This window comes from Bos javanicus, chromosome 23, assembly GCF_032452875.1.
Source record: "Bos javanicus breed banteng chromosome 23, ARS-OSU_banteng_1.0, whole genome shotgun sequence".
NCBI classification, from domain to species: Eukaryota; Metazoa; Chordata; class Mammalia; order Artiodactyla; family Bovidae; genus Bos; species Bos javanicus.
The window spans coordinates 45,891,127-45,913,031 of NC_083890.1; the positions used below are offsets into that span (position 1 = coordinate 45,891,127).

General features: G+C 43.9%; 1 protein-coding gene and 1 long non-coding RNA gene across 2 annotated transcripts in view; one reads left to right on the forward strand and one right to left on the reverse strand.

Annotated features, from left to right (window-relative positions):
- The window catches only part of LOC133236712 (N-acetyllactosaminide beta-1,6-N-acetylglucosaminyl-transferase), a 95,609-nt gene that overhangs the window by 63,797 nt on the left and 9,907 nt on the right, over positions 1–21,905 (reverse strand). The window lies entirely within an intron of this gene.
- Positions 14,959–21,482, forward strand: LOC133236722 (uncharacterized). Its single transcript, XR_009732998.1, has 3 exons — positions 14,959–15,453; positions 15,714–15,815; positions 16,466–21,482. It is a non-coding gene; the product is annotated as an uncharacterized LOC133236722 (long non-coding RNA).

A 21,905-nucleotide genomic window follows, 5' to 3' on the forward strand; every position in this document is an offset into this window, starting at 1 on the left:
TCAGATTGAGCAAAGAGCCCTGCTACCTCAGTTCAGTTCAGTCGCTCTTTGTGATTCCATGGACTGCAGCACGCCAGGCCTCCCTGTCCATCACCACTTCCCATGCCCATCGAGTCAGTGATGCCATCCAACCATCTCATCCTCTGTCATCCCCTTCTCCCACCTTCAATCTTTCCCAGCATCAGGGTCTTTTCCAGTGAGTCAGTTCTTCGCATCAGATGGCCAAAGGATTGGAGCTTCAGCTTCAGCATCAGTCTTTCCAATGAATATTCAGGACTGATTTCCTCTAAGATGGACTGGTGGGATCTCCTTGCAGTCCTAGGGACTCTCAAGAGTCTTCTCCAACACCACATATCAAAAGCATCAATTCTTTGGCGCTCAGCTTTCCAGTCAGTGAGAGCAAAGTCACATACCTTGCAGCCCTCATCCCAAAAATTTTCTTAAAAACTATCCCCCAAACCGTTGGGGAGTTCAGGGTTTTAGAGCATACACCACTCATCCTCTTTGCCTTGTACCTTTACAACGAAAAGTGAAAGTGAAAGACACTTGGTCGCGTCTGACACTTTGCGACCTCGTGGACACTTTGCGACCTCGTGGAATATAACACGCCAGGCTCCTCCATCCATAGAATTTTCCAGGCAAGAATACTGGACTGGGTGGCCATTTCTTTTTTCATGCAGATCAACATATGTTCTTTACGATGACTTCCCATGCACTACTGCCTGCCTTCCCATTTCCCCTTACCTTGGAAAGTAACTCTCTGAGCCTTCATTCTGTAACAGTAACGCACCATGAAGACAGCCCCCACCTCACCCGATGAAGAAAAAAATGTCTTTTAATGCCCTTTCCCTGCTCCCTTTTGAAAAGTCTCTACTCTGCTATTAATAAAATTAATAGAGCAATATGCTGATTTTTTTTGCTTTCAGCAGAGGCAGGAAAAGCAAGGTTAATCTCCATGACTCTGTACTCCAACTGAATGACGCATCACTTCCTGAACCATGGCAGGTTTTCCTTCTACATTTTATTGCTCACATTTTTCATTCTTCCAGCTCATACATTATTTTTCTCCCTCCCTTACTAAATTCTCCTCATCCTCTAAGATCTATCACAAATAAACTCTGTATGGAACCCACCTTTGGGTTTTTATGCAAAGTGGAAAAAGTAGATGGAGCCTTTAGCTGGACAGAGCAGATTAATCTAATTCTTAGTGTCCCCATAGTTCAAGATAATGGAAAATTCAATCCCAAGCTGCTTCCCTCCTCCTTCCAAATAATACCTTTAAATATCAGGCTATAATTTATTCTGTTTCAAAACAACAGAGAGTAATTTCATTATCTAGTTTGGCAAAGCCTTTTCGGCTTAGAATGAATATTAAAATATTTTAAATATTTGCAGTTTGACAAAGTGTTCAGACACATGACTTAATGAGGCCACAAGAGTCTGTTTACATTATTATTTCCAACTGGCCAGCAAGAAAGGGATTCAGATTTCTACAGGCTTAGAGGGTAGACGTTAATAATATTACTCTATTGAGAAACACAGACGTTAGCCAATTAGGAACTTCCAGCATACTTCTTTGGTATTCAATCCGTTACTTAAAGCAGCATTGTATGAGTTTTGAAAATATAGCTGTCTTTCCTGTCTGCCCTTGGGTATTGAAAAATCCCTACAGGAGAACTTAAAAAAAAAAAAAAAACCACTTGTAACAGCGAGAAACCACTGTTCGCTTTCCTTCCTGTGAGGCCATAAGACCTGCTTTTCCAGCACAGACACCAAGCATTTTTGTGTTTTTTTTTTTGTTTGTTTCTTTGCTGCTGAGACTGAACAACTCAGTCTTGCCTCCCTGCCCGTGACTGCAGGCAAGGGCAGGATCCATGCGTGCAGGCCCAGCAACCCCACCTTTGGCTCACTCTGGAAGCAGTTATGCCCGAACTAGACAATTAATCAGGCTAGACATGTTTGCCCTCCCCAGGGCCACCTTAAAACCTTGTTCTTTCTTCCATTCAGAAGCTTTTATTGTTTTCCGCATCATTTAAGAGTTTTTCCAGGAACCCTCCTACACTGATGACGGGAATGTAACTTGGTGCTGCCTCTATGGAGAATAGTATTCAGGTTCTTTAAGGAACTAAAAACAGAGTTACCATATGGTCTTGCAATTCCATTCTTGAGCAGATATCCAGAAAACACAACACCTCTGATTTGAAAAGACACACGCACCCTAATGTTCACTGCAGCACTATTTACAATAGAAGCAACATAAATGTCCACCGACAAAGGAATGGATAAAGAGGATGTGGTGCATATACAATAGCGTATTTCTGAGCCATGTGAAAGACTGAAACAGCGCCACTTGCAGCAATACAGACGGACATAGAGAAGATCGTGGGGGCTTCCCAGGCAGCACAGTGGTAAAGAATCATCCTTGCAGGAGACGCAAGAAATGGGGGTTTGATCCCTGGGCTGGGAAGATCCCCTGGAGTAGGAATGGCAACCTGCTTCAGGTTTTCTTGCTTGGAAAATTTCCATGGACAAAGAAGCCTAGCAGTCTATAGTCCATGGGGTTGCAAAGAGTTGGACATGACTGAGCAACTAAACACACACACACACACACACACAGATGATCATACTAAATGAAGTATGTCGAACAGAGAAAGATTAAAATCATCTTTCTATAAGTGATGTCACTTACAGGTGAAATTTAAAAGAAAAAGAATACAAATGAACTTATTTACAACACAGAAATATTCTCACAGACAAAGAACACAAACATGGTTATCAAAGGAGAAAAGGGGGGTGGAGGGATACATTAGGAGTTTGGGATTAACATACACACACGAAAATGTAGATAACCAACAAGGACATACTGTACAACACAACAGCACAGGGGGGCTATATTCAATATCTTGTAATAACCTATCATGGAAAAGGATCTGAAAAAGAATAGATAATACATGTTTAGGGATAATTGAATCACTTTGCTGTACGCGTGAAACATTGTAAGTCAACTACGTTTGTGTGTTAGTCGCTCAGTTGTGTCCAACTCTTTGCAACTCCATGGACTGTAGCCCACCAGGCTCCTCTGTCCATGGGATTCTCCAGGCAAGAATACTGGAGTGGGTTGCCATTTATTTCTCCAGGGGATCTTCCCGAACCAGAGATCGAACCCACAGCTCCTGTGTCTCCCACATTGCAGGCAGATTCTTAACCATCTGAGCCACCAGAGAAACCCTCAGTCAACTATATTCCAATTTTTAAAAAAGAAGAATTTTTCCAATTTCGAAGCTGGTGGAGCATAGCTCCAAAATGAAGAGGGTATCCTTTTTGTGAAATGATAGAAGACTCCCAGTCTCAGTGAAATAAAGAAATAATCAAAGTTGAGGAGGAGAACTTCAGCACCCCTAGGCTTTCTGTGCGAGGAGGCAAGGTAGCACTTGCCTGATGCTAGGTGACCTACAGAAGGTGTGTTGAGGGAGCAGCGCCTGGAGTTTGCTGCCTGCCAGGCTGAGTCACATCCCTAGGGAGGTGGCTGCTGGTCATAAAAGGTCATAAAAGACCTTGCATATTATTGTTCTGAAAAACTTGGACATCACCTTTTTGCCCAAGGAGCACCACCTAAGACGTTGAATTGAGAAGCTCCCAGGCAACAAATGCCAACTGGAGGAAGAACAAGAGCAAAATAAATCATGGTGGAAAGTCAGCCGACAAATGCATAAGGCACTCGTTGGTAATAATAGTAGCATTATAGTGTTGCTGTTATGCAGCCCCTAAGTCATGTTCTACTCTTTGTGACCCCATGGACTACAGCACATCAGGCTTCCCTGTCCTTCATCATCTCCTGGAGTTTGCTCAAATTCACTTCCATTAAGCCCATTTGAACCAGTGAAGTTGTTCAGTCATGTCCGACTCTTTGCACCCCTATGGACTGTAGCCTATCAGGCTCCTCCATCCATGGAATTTTCCAGGCAAGAGTACTGGAGTGGGTTGCCATTTCCTTCTTCAGGGAATCTTCCCGACCCAGGGATAGAACCCAGGTCTCCTGCATTACAGGCAGACACTTCACCATCTGAGCCACCAGGGACGCCCCTTGTGTCCATTTACATATAACTAAAGTAAAGCCTCTTAAACTACGAGGCAAGGGTCATAGTGATGCCTAAGTTAACTACATTTCCTAGAAGTAGAAGGAAATGCAGGAAGCTCTTACAGTTGAGGCTTTAGTCCTGCAGATATTCACAGGACATCAGATACTGTATTGTTTGAGTTTTTCTTAAATAAAGAAATAAAGATAAGGGAGGGATTTAAAGTCCCAAGGTCCGTAAGGAGTTAATAGACAGTGAATGAGTAGTCTCCTTTCTATTATTATTTTCCTGTTTTTCCACCTTGTGATGAGAAATATGTGAGTTATCTTACCCAGGTGACTTATTTATATGTGTTGAATGTGTTGAATGAATGAATGGGTGAATAAATGAATGGAGTCCACATTCCCCACAGTTCCAGGTGCTCATGGGTAAATGTCCTTTAAACTAGAATTGGGAACAGAACAACGGGTATCTTTTTCTCTGACAAGCAAAAGCTCTGACCATGTTGACCGACCACAGAGATCAAATAACAGTAAAAAAACACAACTTTTAATCACTTTGGCAGGGGAACCATGCAAGATGTACTTTGTCTTGTGTTTCAAGGAAAGGTTATCCATTAACCCCTACAATTACTAACAGGTAATGGTGCAAAAATAAGGAAACCCGGGTACTGGTGAATTTTCTACCTTTAAAAAAGCAAAATGGCTGTCTGGGGAGGCCTTACAAATAGCTGTGAAAAGAAGAGAAGCAAAAAGCAAAGGAGAAAAGGAAAGATATAAACATCTGAATGCAGAGTTCCAAAGAATAGCAAGAAGAGATAAGAAAGCCTTCTTCAGCGATCAATGCAAAGAAATAGAGGAAAACAACAGAATGGGAAAGACTAGGGATCTCTTCAAGAAAATCAGAGATACCAAAGGAACATTTCGTGCAAAGATGGGCTCAATAAAGGACAGAAATGATATGGACCTAACAGAAGCAGAAGCTATTAAGAAAAGATGGCAAGAATACACAGAAGAACTGTACAAAAAAGAGCTTCACGACCTAGATAATCACGATGGTGTGATCACTGACCTAGAGCCAGACATCCTGGAATGTGAAGTCAAGTGGGCCTTAGAAAGCATCACTACGAACAAAGTCAGTGGAGGTGATGGAATTCCAGTTGAGCTATTCCAAATTCTGAAAGATGATGCTGTGAAAGTGCTGCACTAAATATGCCAGCAAATTTGGAAAACAGCAGTGGCCATAGGACTGGAAAAGGTCAGTTTTCAATCCAATCCCAAAGAAAGGCAATGCCAAAGAATGCTCAAACTACCACACAATTGCACTCATCTCACACGCTAGTAAAGTAATGCTCAAAATTCTCCAAGCCAGGCTTCAGCAATATGTGAACTGTGAACTTCCTGATGTTCAAGCTGGTTTTAGAAAAGGCAGAGGAACCAGAGATCAAATTGCCAACATCCGCTGGATCATGGAAAAAGCAAGAGTTCCAGAAAAACATCAATTTCTGCTTTATTGACTATGCCAAAGCCTTTGACTATGTGGATCACAATAAACTGGAAAATTCTGAAAGAGATGGGAATACCAGACCACCTGATCTGCCTCTTGAGAAATTTGTATGCAGGTCAGGAAGCAACAGTTAGAAGTGGACATGGAACAACAGATTGGTTCCAAATAGGAAAAGGAGTTCGTCAGGGCTGTATATTGTCACCCTGTTTATTTAACTTATATGCAGAGTACATCATGAGAAACACTGGGCTGGAAGAAGCACAAGCTGGAATCAAGATTGCTGGGAGAAATATCAATAACCTCAGATATGCAGATGACACCACCCTTATGGCAGAAAGTGAAGAGGAACTCAAAAGCCTCTTGATGAAAGTGAAAGAGGAGAGTGAAAAAGTTGGCTTAAAGCTCAACATTCAGAAAACGAAGATCATGGCATCTGGTCCCATCACTTCATGGGAAATAGATGGGGAAACAGTGGAAACAGTGTCAGACTTTATTTTTCGGGGCTCCAAAATCACTGCAGATGGTGACTGCAGCCATGAAATTAAAAGATGCTTACTCCTTGGCAGGAAAGTTATGACCAACCTAGATAGCATATTCAAAAGCAGAGACATTACATTGCCAACAAAGGTTCGTCTAGTCAAGGCTATGGTTTTTCCTGTGGTCATGTATGGATGTGAGAGTTGGACTGTGAAGAAGGCTGAGCGCCGAAAAATTGATGCTTTTGAACTGTAGTGTTGGAGAAGACTCTTGAGAGTCCCTTGGATTGCAAGGAGATCCAACCAGTCCATTCTAAAGGAGATCAGCCCTGGGATTTCTTTGGAAGGAATGATGCTAAAACTGAAACTCCAGTACTTTGGCCACCTCATGCGAAGAGTTGACTCATTGGAAAAGACTGTGATGCTGGGAGGGATTGGGGGCAGGAGGAGAAGGGAACGACAGAGGATGAGACGGCTGGATGGCATCACTGACTCGATGGGTGTGAGTCTGAGTGAACTCCGGGAGTTGGTGATGGACAGGGAAGCCTGGTGTGCTGCGGTTCATGGGGTCGCAAAGAGTCGGACACGACTGAGCGACTGATCTGATCTGATCTGATCTGATTATGTGATCTTAGGCTCCCACTGGCTTCTTCTTTAAAAACGATGTTCTTGGAACTTCCCTGGTGACCTAGAGCTAAAACTCTGTTCTCCCAATGCAGGGCCAATCCCTATCAGGTAACTGGACCCCTCATGCCGAAACTAGGACCTGGCGTAGCCACATCAATATTTTAAAAAATAATAATAACTTAAAAATAAATAAAAAGGATGTTCTCCATGATCCCTTCCAGATTTTTAAAAATAATTTTATTTTTCATTTTTATTCTTTCAATTTTTGGCTGTGCCACATGGCATGTGGGATCTTAGTTCCCCAACCAGGACTCGAATGCCAGTCCTTGCATTGGAAGTGTGGGGTCTCAACCACTAGACCGCCAGGGAAGTCTCCCTTTCCAGCTTTTAAAATGAAGTACAGTTTAGCATGATGTAAGGGGAATCGCTAAGCAACAGTGATGGGATCCAGGAAGTATGAGGTGTGGCCTCTGACCTATAGGGAAGTGTATCTTTAGTAGGATTAAAATGCGTACAGCTGGAAAGACAACCAACAAAACAGGAAAGACCATGGATTAGTTCCAAACAAGAAGGTGTCTGATAAATGTGACAGGAACTCAGAAGAGAAACAAACAATTCCCTTGGAGCTGGGATGGTTCGCAAGAGCTTCCAATGGTGAGATTCAGACAGAACAAGGAGAACGCATTCCAGTTGGGGAAATTACAAGAGTGAGCACCAACACCAAAACAAGAAAGCCTCATGTGCAGAAATTTCCCAGGGAGAGTTGTAAATCTAGAATTTCTTTGACAGGGCAGCAGATAAAAACCTTCAAGTCAGTGAACTGAGACCTCAAAGAACCGGTCGTGTTTAAAGGGTGAGTGCAAGAGAGCAAGGACTTTCACATCCCGTTTCTCTCACAACCCAGCAGCTCCACCAGGGCCCGACACGCAGTGTGTTCGATGCTTGTCAGACGGGTCCAAAATCATCTGGGCGTTTGAAAGCACAATTTTCAGCTCAGGAGGAAGGCATGTTGAAGATTACATTTGCCCACTGTTTTAATTTATATATCAGAACAGCAAAGGCTAGAAGAGTCGTTTCTGATGTTTTTTTTTTTTTCTTTCAGGCCGATTTCTAGCTATTCGGAGGTGTCATTTACTGTACAAATAGTGTTTTTTCTCTCTTCCCCCACAGCACATGCCTGTTCGAAGATCTAGCTATAAATATACCACATCAGCACTGAATTTTAGTCACTTCCTTATGCATCTTTCCTTGGTTTAATTGCATGGACTAATGCAAACTTCATTATACTTTTATAATTTTTCTGGGACCTGTTTTTCCTTTCACAGTTAACAGTTATCCTGGAGTTGGGAAAGAAATGAAGGGGACGGAGGCTTGAGCAAAAACACTCAATTCATACTGGTAAATCAGCTGAAGGGTCACTGGAAAGGAAGGGGTCTGATGAAGTTGCTGGCATGGCACGGAGGTGCAAAGTCATATCAGCAGAAAAGGTTAGGTAAGTGAGGTGAGATGCTATCATTTCTCGGACTCACTGATGGCTGTTCTTCAGCAGGTCATTTGTGTGTGCTTTTTTTTACTTTTGAAGCAGGTCAAGTGACTCAGGGATTCATTCCTTAATTACAAAATATATAGATTAATTTTCTTCTCTTGGAACTAAGAGTATCTCATGAAAAAGCAGAGAACAGTGACAGTCCATTTCACTTTGGACAGTCAGTCAAGCAATTCTGTTCTGAGTAGCCAGATGTTTTGTAAACGAAGCCTTTTGTTTGTCTATGTATCTATGCAGTGTTTTGTTTTTTTTTTTTTAAACCGTGCCACAAGGCATGTGGGATCTTAGTTCCCCCACCAGGGATCAAACCTGTGCCCCACGCAGTGGAGTCACAAAGTCTTAGCCCCTGGACAGCCAGGGAAGTCCGTATCTGTGATGGTCATGATGCTAAAGAGAAGGACGAAGACATTTTCCAAGCACATCTTTAAAACAACAATTTCTCCCAGAACTGAGAGCCCTCCGAGGGAGCTCACTGGGGAAAATCCACCTTCTCTGGGGACCCAATCATTTTACTTTCTATGCTGTTCATCTAATTAACAGTAGCAGAGGTTGTTGTTTAGATCACAGAACCCAAAGCATGATTTCAAAGTCTTGCCTCAAAGAGGGGAGGAAGATGAACACACAGGCTTAGGTGGCAGGTAGAGAAGGTGGTCCTACCAAACCCTAGCATGGTGGTGTGAGCTGAACTGATCTGCATCTCATTTTGATGGCACAAAGGTATTAAGGAAACCCTTCCTGGATGCTAAAGGAGCTAAGCAAATATTTGCAAAAGACAGTCCACACAAATCCCCATAGGCAAATGTCAAAACCTGCACAGGAAGGAGGCAACCTTCTGGTAGCAGAAATGTAACCACTGGTACCATAAAGAGCCTGAAACTGGGCGGGGCTCAGAGAATGAAAAAAAAAAAAATTCAGTATTCCAAATAAGTCATAGCCAGTTAACGAAATTAAAAGACACTTGCTTGCTCCTTGCAAGGAAAGCTATGACAAACCTAGACAGTGTATTAAAAAGCAGAGGCATTACTTTGCCAACAAATATCTGTGCAGTCAAAGCTGTGGTTTTTCCCATAGTCATGTATGTATGGATGTCAGAACTGGACCATAAAGAAGGCTAAGGACCAAAGAATCGATGCTTTCAAATTGCGGTGCTGGAGAAGACTCTGGAGAGTCCTTTGGGTTGCAAGGAGATCAAACCACTCGATCCTAAAGGAAATCAACCCTAAATATTCATTGGAAGGACTGATGTTGATGCTGAAATTTCAGTACTTTGGCCACCTGATGCAAAGAGCTGACTCATTAGAAAAGATCCTGATGCTGGGAAAGATTGAGGGCAGGAGGAGAAGGGGATGACAGAGAATGAGATGGTTGGATGGCATCACTGACTCTGCACATGAGTTTGAGCAAACTCCTCTAGACAGTGAAGGACAGGGAAGCCTGGTGTGCTGCAGTCCATGGGGTCACAAAGGGTCGGACACGACTGAATTACTGAACAACAAGAAGTTAGCATTTTAGGATAAAACTTACTACTGAATTTACCTGTGGAAACTAATTGCTTAACCTTGGAAGAACTGACTCATTGTTTTACTGAAACATTTGTTTCCAAAAGCCAAACTAAGTGTGCCTGTGACTTGAGGTTAAGGGTAGTTTAGGTCAAAAGTTTGCAACCTTCTGTTCGACCTCTCAAGGTTGCAGGTCCCCCACCCCAAGAAGTCCGTTAGCTCCAGGTGGAATTTAATCATTTGCATTTCTAATAGGTCTTGAGACCAAAGTTTGAGACCCAAAGGATCAGATGCCAAATTCTATGATTATTTTTTCCTCAGTGACCTGAATTGATCTATTTTTTTAAAGATTAAGCAATATATCATAAATAAAACAAAAAAATCACTATTTCAGGATCATCAATACTGTATAGTTTGGAAATATTGAATGAATGCTAAGGATTCCAACCAGTCCATTCTAATTGAGATTGATCAGTCCTGGGTGTTCTTTGGAAGGAATGATGCTAAAGCTGAAACTCCAGTTCTTTGGCCACCTCATGCGAAGAGTTGACTCATTGGAAAAGACTCTGATGCTGGGAGGGGTTGGGGGCAGGAGGAGAAGGGGACGACAGAGGATGAGATGGCTGGATGGCATCACTGACTCGATGGATGTGAGTTTGAGTGAACTCCGGGAGTTGGTGATGGACAGGGAGGCCTGGTGTGCTGCGATTCATGGGGTCACAAAGAGTCAGACACGACTGAGCGACTGAACTGAACTGAAGGATTCCTTGGCAGTCTAGTGGTTAGGACTCTGAGCTGTCACTGCTGAAGACCTGAGTTGGTTCCTTGATCTAGGAACTCAGATTCCACAAGCCTTAAGGTGCAGCTAAAAATAATACCCACAAAAGAGCAAAAAAACCTCCAAAATCATGAATTCAAATGGTCGATAGCCTGATTCCTTGAATAAAATTTACTATGGTAAATTCACTATGGTAACTGGTACTTTTAGGAAGAATGAAAGAAAATGGATGGACAGAATGGTGCTAGGTGGTGTTATTTAAATAAGAGAAACCCTAGTTGCAGGTCATCCTGCCCCAAATTCATTCTGTAATTTACTGTACACAGTGCGGACACCTGTCCTAATCCCAGTCTTTCACAAAGTATAGACTAGGGTTATTTACCAACAAACAATGATGTTTTGAGTATCCAGTTTGCTATCAACTGAAATGGAGGAGGGTATAGGAGAAGGAGACACACATTTTTTTATTTTTATTTTTTATCACATTTTTTTAAAAATGAAAAAAAGTCAGAAAATACCACATACTGGTGCAGATGGAGAGCAACCAAAACATCTGTGAGCTCCAGGAGGAAGCCTGAACTCGGACCACTTCAGGACATTGGCGATTTCTACTCAGGCTGAGCGCAGACCTCTGGCACCCAGCATTTCCATCCCCAGGTATTTGTGTGTGTGTTTAAAGGACACACGACTCAGCAGTAAAGAATCTGCCTGCCAGTGCAGGAGAGGCTAGAGACGTGGGTTCAATCTGCAGGTTGGGAAGATATCCTGGAGAGGGAAATGACAACCCACTTCAGTATTCTTGCCTGGGAAATCCCATGGACAGAGGAGCCTTGTGGGCTACAGTCCATGGGGTCGCAAAAGAGTTGGACAAGACTTGGCGACTAAACAACAACTAAAATTTCACCTAGCTCAACATTCACTGCAGCCACATTCCTAGTAGACCCAAATGCCCACCAACAGTTGTTACATGGCAGGGTTTCTCCACCATGGCAGTACTGGCATTTTGGGCTGAATAGGCCTTGTTGGGGGGGTGGGTGCTGTCCAGTGGATATTTACCAACATCCTCGGTCTCCACCCACCAGATGCCCGTATTACCCCTTGTGCCTCCTCCAGGTTTTGACAACCAATGTCTCCAGATACAGCTAAATGTTCCAGGGGGGCAAAATCACCCTCCACCCTCCCACCCCAACTTCACACAGCAACGAGAATGAATCATAACTGTCTGCAACCACCAAAAAGGGAATCTCACAAACAGACCATTGAGCAAGAGAAAAAAAAAAAAAAGGCAGACAGGAAAAGTACATGCTGTACATTTCCATTTCTATAAAAGTCAAAAACAGGTAAAAGCGTCTGTGCTGCCAGACATCATGGTAGTGACCGGAATGCTGGTTATGTTCTGTGTCCTTCCACCGACTACGTGGCTGCGGCTGCGTCCACTTTGTGCAACGGGATCAAGCTGAGCCCTAGTGATAGGTGCGCTTCTCTTTGTTATATAGTGTCTCACCAGAAGTGAGTGAATGAATGAAAGTATAACACGAGTCAAAGTCCTCCTCCCAGAAATACTCTTTCAGCGAAGTCTCCCAGGTGACCGGGGAATCAGCTGTCTCTGAAGCAGCTCGTATTTATGGTTATCACTCCTGGTCAAACTCTCTGCAAGACCACATTCCATCCCTTCTTCCCTAAGCAGACCGAGACTGTTTCCACTCTGGCTCCTGACACCAGCCGCCCTCAGTCATGACCCAAAGATCTCACCTTCCTACCAGTGAGCAATGTCCAGCAGGAAAGGAGCCAAGAGGAAATAGAACAGGAGGTCACAACTGAATTCAAAACCCCCCTGTTGCTCATCCACACAAAACCGAGTGTCAGCCTTTAAGGCACTTGTAATCTGGAGAAGGAAATGGCAACCCACTCCAGTGTTCTTGCCTGGAGAATCCCAGGGATGGGGGAGCCTGGTGGGCTGCCGTCTATGGGGTCACACAGAGTTGGACATGACTGAAGCGATGCAGCAGCAGCAGCAATCTAGATTAGGGGCTTACAAAGGGCTCAGTGGTAAAGAATCTGCCTGCTGATGCAGAAGACCCATGTTTGATCCCTGGGTGAGGAAGATCCCCTGGAGAAGAAAACGGCAACCCGCTCCAGTATTCTTGCCTGGAGAATCCCGTGGACAGAGGAGTCTGGCGGGCTACAATCCACGGAGCTGTAAAATAGTCGGACGCTACTGGGGGACTAAACAAGAAGAGTCTCGATTAGACAAGGATGAGGGGACACCTGGGCTGACAAGCAGAATGGACGTTACGACAGGGTACCAGGGGTGTGAATGACACAGCTAGGGCATCAGGGGGCTGTCACGCCCTCTTGCCCAGTGAGAAAACTCCAAGTCCCAACTCAGAAGGTCACTGGTCTCCCAGTGACCTCCCAGCCCAGGGCCACTGTGCTAGAAGTGGCTGACCCTGGACTCAAATGTGAGCAGCTTTGCTCAGGACTTCGTGCCGTTGGTCGGTGTCCCATGCCATGCCGTTCAGGCAGGCCCAGGGACGGCTAGGAGTCAGCACCCAGGAGTGCTTCATAGAAAACCAGGAGAGATAGGGAGAGCCGTGTTCACTTTTACTAAGACATGTGGCTTTCTCCAACATTCCTTTTCTTTCTCCAGCATTCAATACATCAGTATGTGCTGGGAAGCACTGGGTCTGAAGCACTGTAAATCTTTTCCTTCAAGCTTCCTTATTGCTCAGAAAACCATCTGGACAATCTTTTGCTTTCCTGTAGAACTGACTTCCAAATTCAGCCTCTCTAGCTCCCCCTTCAGGTGGTCACATTTCTGCAGGTATTAACCTGATCCAGAGGAGTAATTGGTCCTGGGCCAAACCGGGTTTCCAAGGCCTCACCCTTGAACTAATAATTAACCAGGCACCTAAAGGTACTCTCCAGGGACCAAGCCCTTGTGAACCATCTCCAACTCTTCTCTTTTTGCAGAGAACAAGTCACCAATTTTAGTGTAGATTATCATTTAATACTCATAGTAACTCTGTGAAGTAGGCACAATTATTATCCCCATTTCACAGATGAGCAAATGAGACTTAGAAATGTCCAACACATATCCAAGGTCATGAAGTTGGGTGGCATTAGAGCTGATCTCTGAATTTATATATATATATATTGAGCTGCCTTCCAATACATATATGTCTATAAAGGCATCACAGTTCATTCCAAGCTCCTTTGCTCTTCCCAGAGGCCAAGGCCACCGCTGGTGGAGGTGGGACCAGCATGTCTTGGAGCCAGGACTTCAGCTAAGCATCATGGGAAAGACCACTTACATAGAGTGGGGGGGAAAGACGAGTGAATGTGCTGGGGTTAATGGGGGCCTGGTTCCTCACTCCTGGGGAAGGAAATGGAGAATAAAGAAGCCTTTGTTGTTGGATTGGAATTGGAGGCCATGTGAATTTGTGTTTGTTTTTCTGGCCTTGCTGTGAGGCTTGTGGGATCTTCCCCGACCAGAGATCAAACCTGGGTCACGGCAGTGAAAGCACTGAGTCCTAACAATTGAACCACTAGGGAATTCCCTATGGTTTTTAATAAGCGGGCAGAGATAGGTACATAGATAGATATAAATAGATAGGTACATAGGTACCTATGTGGTACATAGATACCTATGTGGAAAATTCTTCAAGGGATGGGAATACCAGACCGCCTGACCTGCCTCTTGAGAAATCTGTATGCAGGTCAGGAAGCAACAGTTAGGACTGGACATGGAACAACAGACTGGTTCCAAACAGGAAAAGGAGTACGTAAAGGCTGTATATTGTCACCCTGTTTATTTAACTTATACGCAGAGTACATAATGTGAAATGCTGGACTGGATGAAGTACAAGCTGGAATCAAGATTGCTGGGAGAAATATCAAAAACCTCAGATATGCAGATGACACCACCCTTATGGCAGAAAGTGAAGAAGAACTAAAGAGGCTCTTGAGGAGAGTGAAAAAGTTGGCTTAAAGCTCAGCATTCAGAAAGCTAAGATCATGGCATCTGGTTCCATCACTTCATGGCAAATAGATGGGGAAATGGTGGAAACAGTGACAGACTTTTTTTTTTGTCCCAAATCACTGCAGATGGTGACTGCTGCCATGAAATTAAAGGATCCTTGCTCCTTGGAAGAAAAGTTATGATCAACCTAGGCAGCATATTGAAAAACCGAGACATCACTTTGCTAACAAAGGTCCATCTAGTCAAGGCTATGGTTTTTCCAGTGGTCACGTATGGATGTGAGAGCTGGACTATAAAGAAAGCTGAGTGCCGAAGAATTGATGCTTTTGAACTGTGGTGTTGGAGAAGACTCTTGAGAGTCCCTTGGACTGCAAGGAGATCCAACCAGTCCATCCTAAAGGAAATCACTCCTGAATATTCATTGGAAGAACTGATGCTGAAGTTGAAGCTCCAATACTTTGGCCACCTGATGCAAAGAATTGACTCATTTGAAAAGACCCAGATGCTGGAAAAGATTGAAAGCGGGAGGAGAAGGGGACGACAGAGGATGAGATGGTTGGATAGCATCACCGACTCAACGGACATGAGTCTGAGCAAGCTCCAGGAGATGGTGAAGGACAGAGAAGCCTGGCGTGCTGCAGTCCATGGGGTCGAAAAGAGCTGGACACGACTGAGCAACTGAGCAACAACAACAAAAGAGATGTGACCGCTAAGTGTAGCTCAAGATCCTTACTCAGATTTTAAGTTTAGGAAGGACATTATTAGTACAACTGGCGATACGGGAGTAGGGTCTGTGGGTTAAAGAGTAACATGGCAGCACTTGCTGGTTATACTATGACAGGAAACTCTGCAGAAGAGTGCCTTGGTTGTTAGTGATTATTGCACTTTGAAATGGTGAGAGATGATTTGCAAACGGCTGAAGAGAAGTATAAAGGAGAGAGCGCGGAAGCAAAGAAGAAGCAGGTATGGTAGAACGTCATGGGTTGTGGAGTGTAAGTGAAGGGTATAGGGGAGCTCTTTATACTATTCTTATAAGTCTATAAGTATTTTAAGTATAGTAATTTTGGAATTCGTTTAAGAGGTTGAAAACTCATTAAGATCTTCAAACATTTTCTAGACATTCAAGGAGTAGTATTTTCTTTTCTTTCTTTTTAAGGGGAACAGGGGTTTTCTTTAACCACTCTTTACTTATTTAATCTTTCTTTACTTTTTGGTTGCAACAGGCAATCTTTAGTTGCAGCGTGCGGAATCTTAGTTCCTGGACCAGGGATCAAACCCATGCCCTCTGCAGTGGTAGCGCAGAGCCCTAATCACCAAACCACCAGGTAAGACTCCTGAAAATTGCAAAGAATAATATCGACCTCCCTCAGAGGATTTCTGAGAGGTTTAAATGACTTAGTCAAACGAAACATTAACATTAAATCTTTGTACTCTCTCCTGGAGATAACACTTGTTCTACAGAATTTCTTCTTTAGCCACATTTGTATTACCTGCACCAACACAGCGGTGCCAGGGATTTCCCTGACAGTCCAGTAGTTAGGATTCTGCTCTCTCGTGGCCAAGGGCGGGAGTTCAATCCCTGGTCAGGCAATTAATGTCTCACAAGCTGCTTGGTGTTGCCAAAAACAACACAAAAAACAAACAAAATTCAAGAAAACAAACAAACAAAAACTTCCAAAACAGTGCCAACGTTGGAGCCACCAAGGCTGTGGAAACAGCCCCTGTCTATAAAATTAACACAGGACGACAATTCTACCTAGAGATTATTATGACCAAAGTCAGCTCTTCCCCACCCTTTCTGACCAAACAGAAACCTTGCTCCTCTGAGATTTTGAAATCTGGTTTTTAATGTGGGGTGTTAGATCAAGGAAGTAATTTTCAACAGTTTCCATGCCAGGGCATTTCCTGAAAGCAGTCGTTTGTCTGGCACCTGTTAAAAAATAATAATAACTGAACAAAGTTCTCCCCTCCACAGGTGAATAGACAAGACTCCCCAACTGCCAAGGGCCTTGTGTGCGGAATACACTACCAGGATCAGCAGGTAGCCTCTCAGCAGCTGCGCCCAGCAGGTCAGCCTGCGCGGACACGGCTGGGAAGCTTAGCAGTGTCTACACGGTATGACAAGGAAAGAGGCTGCCATGACAGGAAGCAGTCTGGACACAAACCAAAAGCCTTCCATTGCTGTCTAGTCACTAAGTCACGTCCAACTCTGCAACCCCGTGGACTGTAGCCCGCCAGGCTCCTCTGTCCATGGGACTCCCAGGCAAGAATACTGGAGTGGGTTGCCATTTCCTTCTCCAGGGGATGTTTTCAGACCAGGGATCAAGCCCATATCTCCTGCATGGCAGGAGGATTCTTCACTGCTAAGCCACCAGGGAAGCCTAAAAACCCTCCATACACTTTGGGGGAAAATGGAGCCATTTCCGGCTACACTGGCACCCGGGGACCCTCCAGAACAACTCTGGGTTTCTATTCTGAGGCTCTATGTCTTGTCAATAGAGACCTATCATTACAATTAATTTTATTCTCAATCCTGCCTTGTCCATAATTTCATTTCCCCTCCTATCTTAACCTTCTCTTTTATGGCTTTGAAGCTAGAAAGCCACCCCACACCTGGCTTTTGCCTGATTCACAGGATTGAAGCCTTGTGGCTTGTTCGGGCTCAAGACTGTAAAGGCTCCTCTGTCCATGAAATTCTCCAGGCCAGAATACTGGAGTGGGTTGCCATTCCCTTCTCCAGGGGATCTTTCCAACCCAAGAATCAAACCCTGGTCTCCTGCATTGCAGGCAGATTCTTTGCCAGCTGAGCCACCAGGGAAGCTCTGTAAAGTCACAAACAGCTGCACACAGCTCAGTATTTGCACGGAAAATTCTACCCGGGTGGCTGGTTTACCTTCCATAAAAATTGTTATAATTTTTCACCATGGCTAGAAGGAGCTTAGTTAGGATTGCAAAGATTATAGGAATTTGAAGTTCACTTCATTCCTAATAAGGATAAAACTAGAGAGACACATTTATGAATCCTTGGAGGTAAAAACAAATGCTTGCGAAACTCTGTCAGACTCTGCCCCGAATTTGTCAAGCTCAGTAACACAAGAAATAGTGTTGGGAGCAGCAAAGTGGTGTGGACTTAAACAACCCCCTCCTGTGTTTCTAGGTGGTCAAATATAGCCAGCACAGAACAGCGCACACACACTAACGGAGACCGAGGCCAAGGGGCGAATCTTGTGAAACGGAAGAAACGAAAAGTAAAAGTTACACAAACACTAACTCGGGCTTCAGCAGCAGTCCTGTATCTCACAGTTCAAGAGCTGGAAGGGAAAGGTCATAGACTAGAGAGAGCAAATATGGGTTGGCTAGACAGGAAGGGATTGTAGCCATTTTATCCTTCAGAGGAGGAAGAATTGTGGTTTGCATAAAACAACAGAAAAGGGCTCAAATCTTAATATAGTATCTCAATTAAAAGGGTTACTTTATTTTTTAAATGAACCTTAACTAATTGCTTAATCAAAGGGTTCAGAAAGAAGAAACCGGAATTGACATTTTGGCCAGGCATTTTAGCAAGGTATCCTTAATTCAACATTGGACAGTTTCACCTTTTAATCCACCCAGTCTTCAAAACAAATTCAAGTGTCTTTGGCAGTTATGAGTTGGATGTCCTTGAGAAAGTTGCAGAAACTCTCCGTACCTGTTTCCTCATCTATAAAATAGAGCTTGAAATGCCAAGATTCAAAGAAGTAATGTCCAAGAGGCACTTAGTCCTCTTCCAAGAAGGCAGACCAAATGCCAACAAGCACACGAGAAGATTTTCAACATCATGGCTCCTTGTTCAGTCGGTAAGTCGTGTTTGATTCTTTGCAGCCCCGTGGACTGCAGCGCTGCAGCGCTGTCTTTCACAATCTCCCGGAGTCTGTTCAAACTCATGTCCATTAAGTAGGTGATGCTATCTAACCATCTCATCCTCTGCCACCCACTTCTTTTGCCTTTCATCTTTCCCAGCATCAAGGTCATTTCCAATGAGTTGGCTCTTTGCATCAAGTGGCCAGAGTATTGAAGCCTCAGCAGCAGTCCTTCCAATCAATATTCAAAGGCCAACAAGCACATGAAAAGGTGTTCAAGATCATTGCTCATTAGGGAAATGCAAATGAAACCAAAGGAGATACCACTTCACATCTACTAGAATGGGTAAAATAAAAAGGCAATAATGAGTGGGGGTGAGTATGTGAAGAAATTGGAACCCTCATACCTTGCTGGTGGAAATGCAAAATGGTATACCTGCTTTGGAAACCAGCTTGGCAATTCCTCAAAATGTTAAACATAGAGTTACCACATGGACTAGCAATTTGTAAATTTTTAGGGGCCCACTGTGTGGCATGCAAGATTTAGTTCCCCAACTGGGGATAGAACCTGTGCCCACTTTGGTGGAAGCGCAGAGTCTTAACCAATGGACCTCCAGGGAAGTCCTTGGACCTGTAATTTTACTTATAGAATCTACCCAGGAGAAATGAAAACATGTGCCTGTACAAGACTTGCCTAGGAATGTTCATAGCAGCATTATTCATAATGGCCCCAAAGGCAATGGCCCCCCACTCCAGTACTCTTGGCTGGACAATCCCATGGGCGGAGGAGCCTGGTGGGCTGCAGTCCATGGGGTCGCTGAGGGTCGGACATGACTGAGCGACTTCACTCTCACTTTTCACTTTCATGCATTGGAGAAGGAAATGGCAACCCACTCCAGTGTTCTCGCCTGGAGAATCCTGGGGACAGAGGAGCCTGGTGGGCTGCCGTCTATGGGGTCGCACAGAGTCAGACACGACTGAAGCGACTTAGCAGCAGCAGCAGCAGCAACAACTCGAAAGCTTATCGACAGATGAATGAGTAAACACAACGTGATCTACCCCCGTAACAGAATGGAAGTCATCTATATAAAGAAGAGAAGCACTGATTCATGCTACAACCTGGATAATCCTCAAAATCATTCCATTAATGGAAGGAGACGGACATGAAAAAGCATATCTGTGGTTTGACTTAAAAATATCCAGCAAAGGCAAATCTATTCAGAGAGAAAACAAAGGATTGTAAATGCGCATGAAGTTTCTTCTGCAGGTGATAAAAAAAATTCTAAATTCAGCTGGGGTCATGGTGGTGCACTTGTACATATACGAAAAACCACTGAATTGTATACTTGAAACAGGTGAGTTTTACAGTATACAAATTATTATATTTCTGAATAACACACCTCAATTCTGTGGTGTGTAAATTGTCCTTCAATAAAGCTGTAAACTCAGAGGAAGAAGGGCAGTTTGCCCAGCACCTGACACTGAAAATATTCATATGTGAGTTTGCTGGCCTTCTTTTGTAGTGACTAACCTGGGTGGACTGTAAGCTGTTGGTGATTTTGACAGTAGAAGACTACCTGGTTGGCATGAAAGCAATACTTTGGCAGGAAAAACATGGGGTGCAAGAGGATGGTCACACCCCAGGTCTCAGGTGAGTCCCTGGAGAGGGCTGCCATGTGAGGGTCCCTGGTTCCTCACAGAAAGGACTTCAAGAGCCAGCCAGAGTGAAAGAACAAATTTACTGAGGGAAATACACATTCCATAGATAAAGTATGGACCATCTCAGAAGGCAAGAGGCCCCAGGGAACAGAGTTGTTAGTTTTTACGGGCTGGCTAATTTCATAGGCGAAATGCCAGGCTGGATGAATCATAAACTGGAATCAAGATTGCAGGGAGAAATATCAATAAACTTAGGTATGCCGATGACACCACCCTAATGGCAGAAAGCGAGGAGGAACTAGAGAACCTCTTGATGAAGGTGAAAGAGGAGAGTGAAAACGCTGGCTTAAAACTCAACATTTAAAAAACAAAAATCATGGTATCTAGTCCCATCACTTCATGGCAGTTAGATGGAGACAAAAATGGAAACAGTGACAGACTTCATTTTCTTGGGCTCCAAAATCACTGCAGACAGTGACTGCAGCCTGAAATTAAAAGATACTTGCTCTCTGGATGAAAAGCTATGACAAACCTAGACAGCAAATTAAAAACCAGACACCGCTTTGCCAACAAATGTCCATACAGTCAAAACTGTGGTTTTTTCCAGTAGTCATGTACACATGTGAGAGTTGGACCATAAAGAAGGTTGAGTGCTGAAGAATTGATGCCTTTGAACTGTGGTGCTGGAGAAGAGTCTTGAGAGTTTCTTGCACAGCAAAAATATCAAATCAGTCAATCTTAAAGGAAATCAACTCTGAATATTCATTGGAAGGATTGATGCTGAAGTTGAAGCTCCAATACTGTGGCCTGATGAGAAGAGCCGACTCATTGGAAAAGACCCTCATGTTGGGAAAGATTGAAGGCAGGAGGAGAAGGGGATGACAGAGGATGAGATGGTTGGATGGTATCACTGACTCAATGGACATGAGTTTGAGAAAGCTCTGGGAGTTGGTGACAGATAGGGAAGCCTGGTGTGCTGCCGTCCAGGGAGTCTCAGAGTTGGACAGGACTTAGCAACTGAAAACACCAACAAATTTGGGGAAGGGGCAGAGATTTCCAGGAACTGGTCACAATAAACTCTGAAAGAGATGGGAATACCAGACCACCTGACCTGCCTCTTGAGAAATCTGTATGCAGGTCAGGAAGCAACAGTTAGAACTGGACATGGAACAACAGACTGGTTCCAAATAGGAAAAGGAGTACATCAAGGCTGTACATTGTCACCCTGTTTATTTAACTTATGTGCGGAGTACATCACGCGAAATGCTGGACTGGATGAAGCAAAGCTGGAATCAAGATTGCTGGGAGAAATATCAATAACCTCAGATATGCAGATGATACCACCCTTATGGCAGAAAGTGAAGAGGAACTAAAGAGCCTCTTGATGAAAGTGAAAGAGGAGAGTGAAAAAGTTGGCTTAAAGCTCAACATTCAGAAAACTAAGATCATGGCATCCGGTCCCACCACTTCATGGCAAATAGATGGGGAAACAGTGGAAACAGTGCCAGGCTTTATTTTTCTGGGCTCCAAAATCACTGCAGATGGTGATTGCAGCCATGAAATTAAAAGATGCTTACTCCTTGGAAGGAAAGTTATGACCAACCTAGACAGAATATTAAAAAGCAGAGACATAACTTCGTCAGCAAAGGTCCGTCTAGTCAAGGCTATGGTTTTTCCAGTAGTCATGTATGGATGTGAAAGTTGGACTATAAAGAAAGCTGAGCGCCAAAGAATTGATGCTTTTGAACTGTGGTGTTGGAGAAGACTCTTGAGAGTCCCTTGGACTGCGAGGATCCAACCAGTCCATCCTAAAGGAGATCAGTCCTGGGTATTCATTGGAAGGACTGATGTTGAAGCTGAAACTGCAATACTTTGGCCACCTGATGCGAAGAGCTGGCTCACTGGAAAAGACGCTGA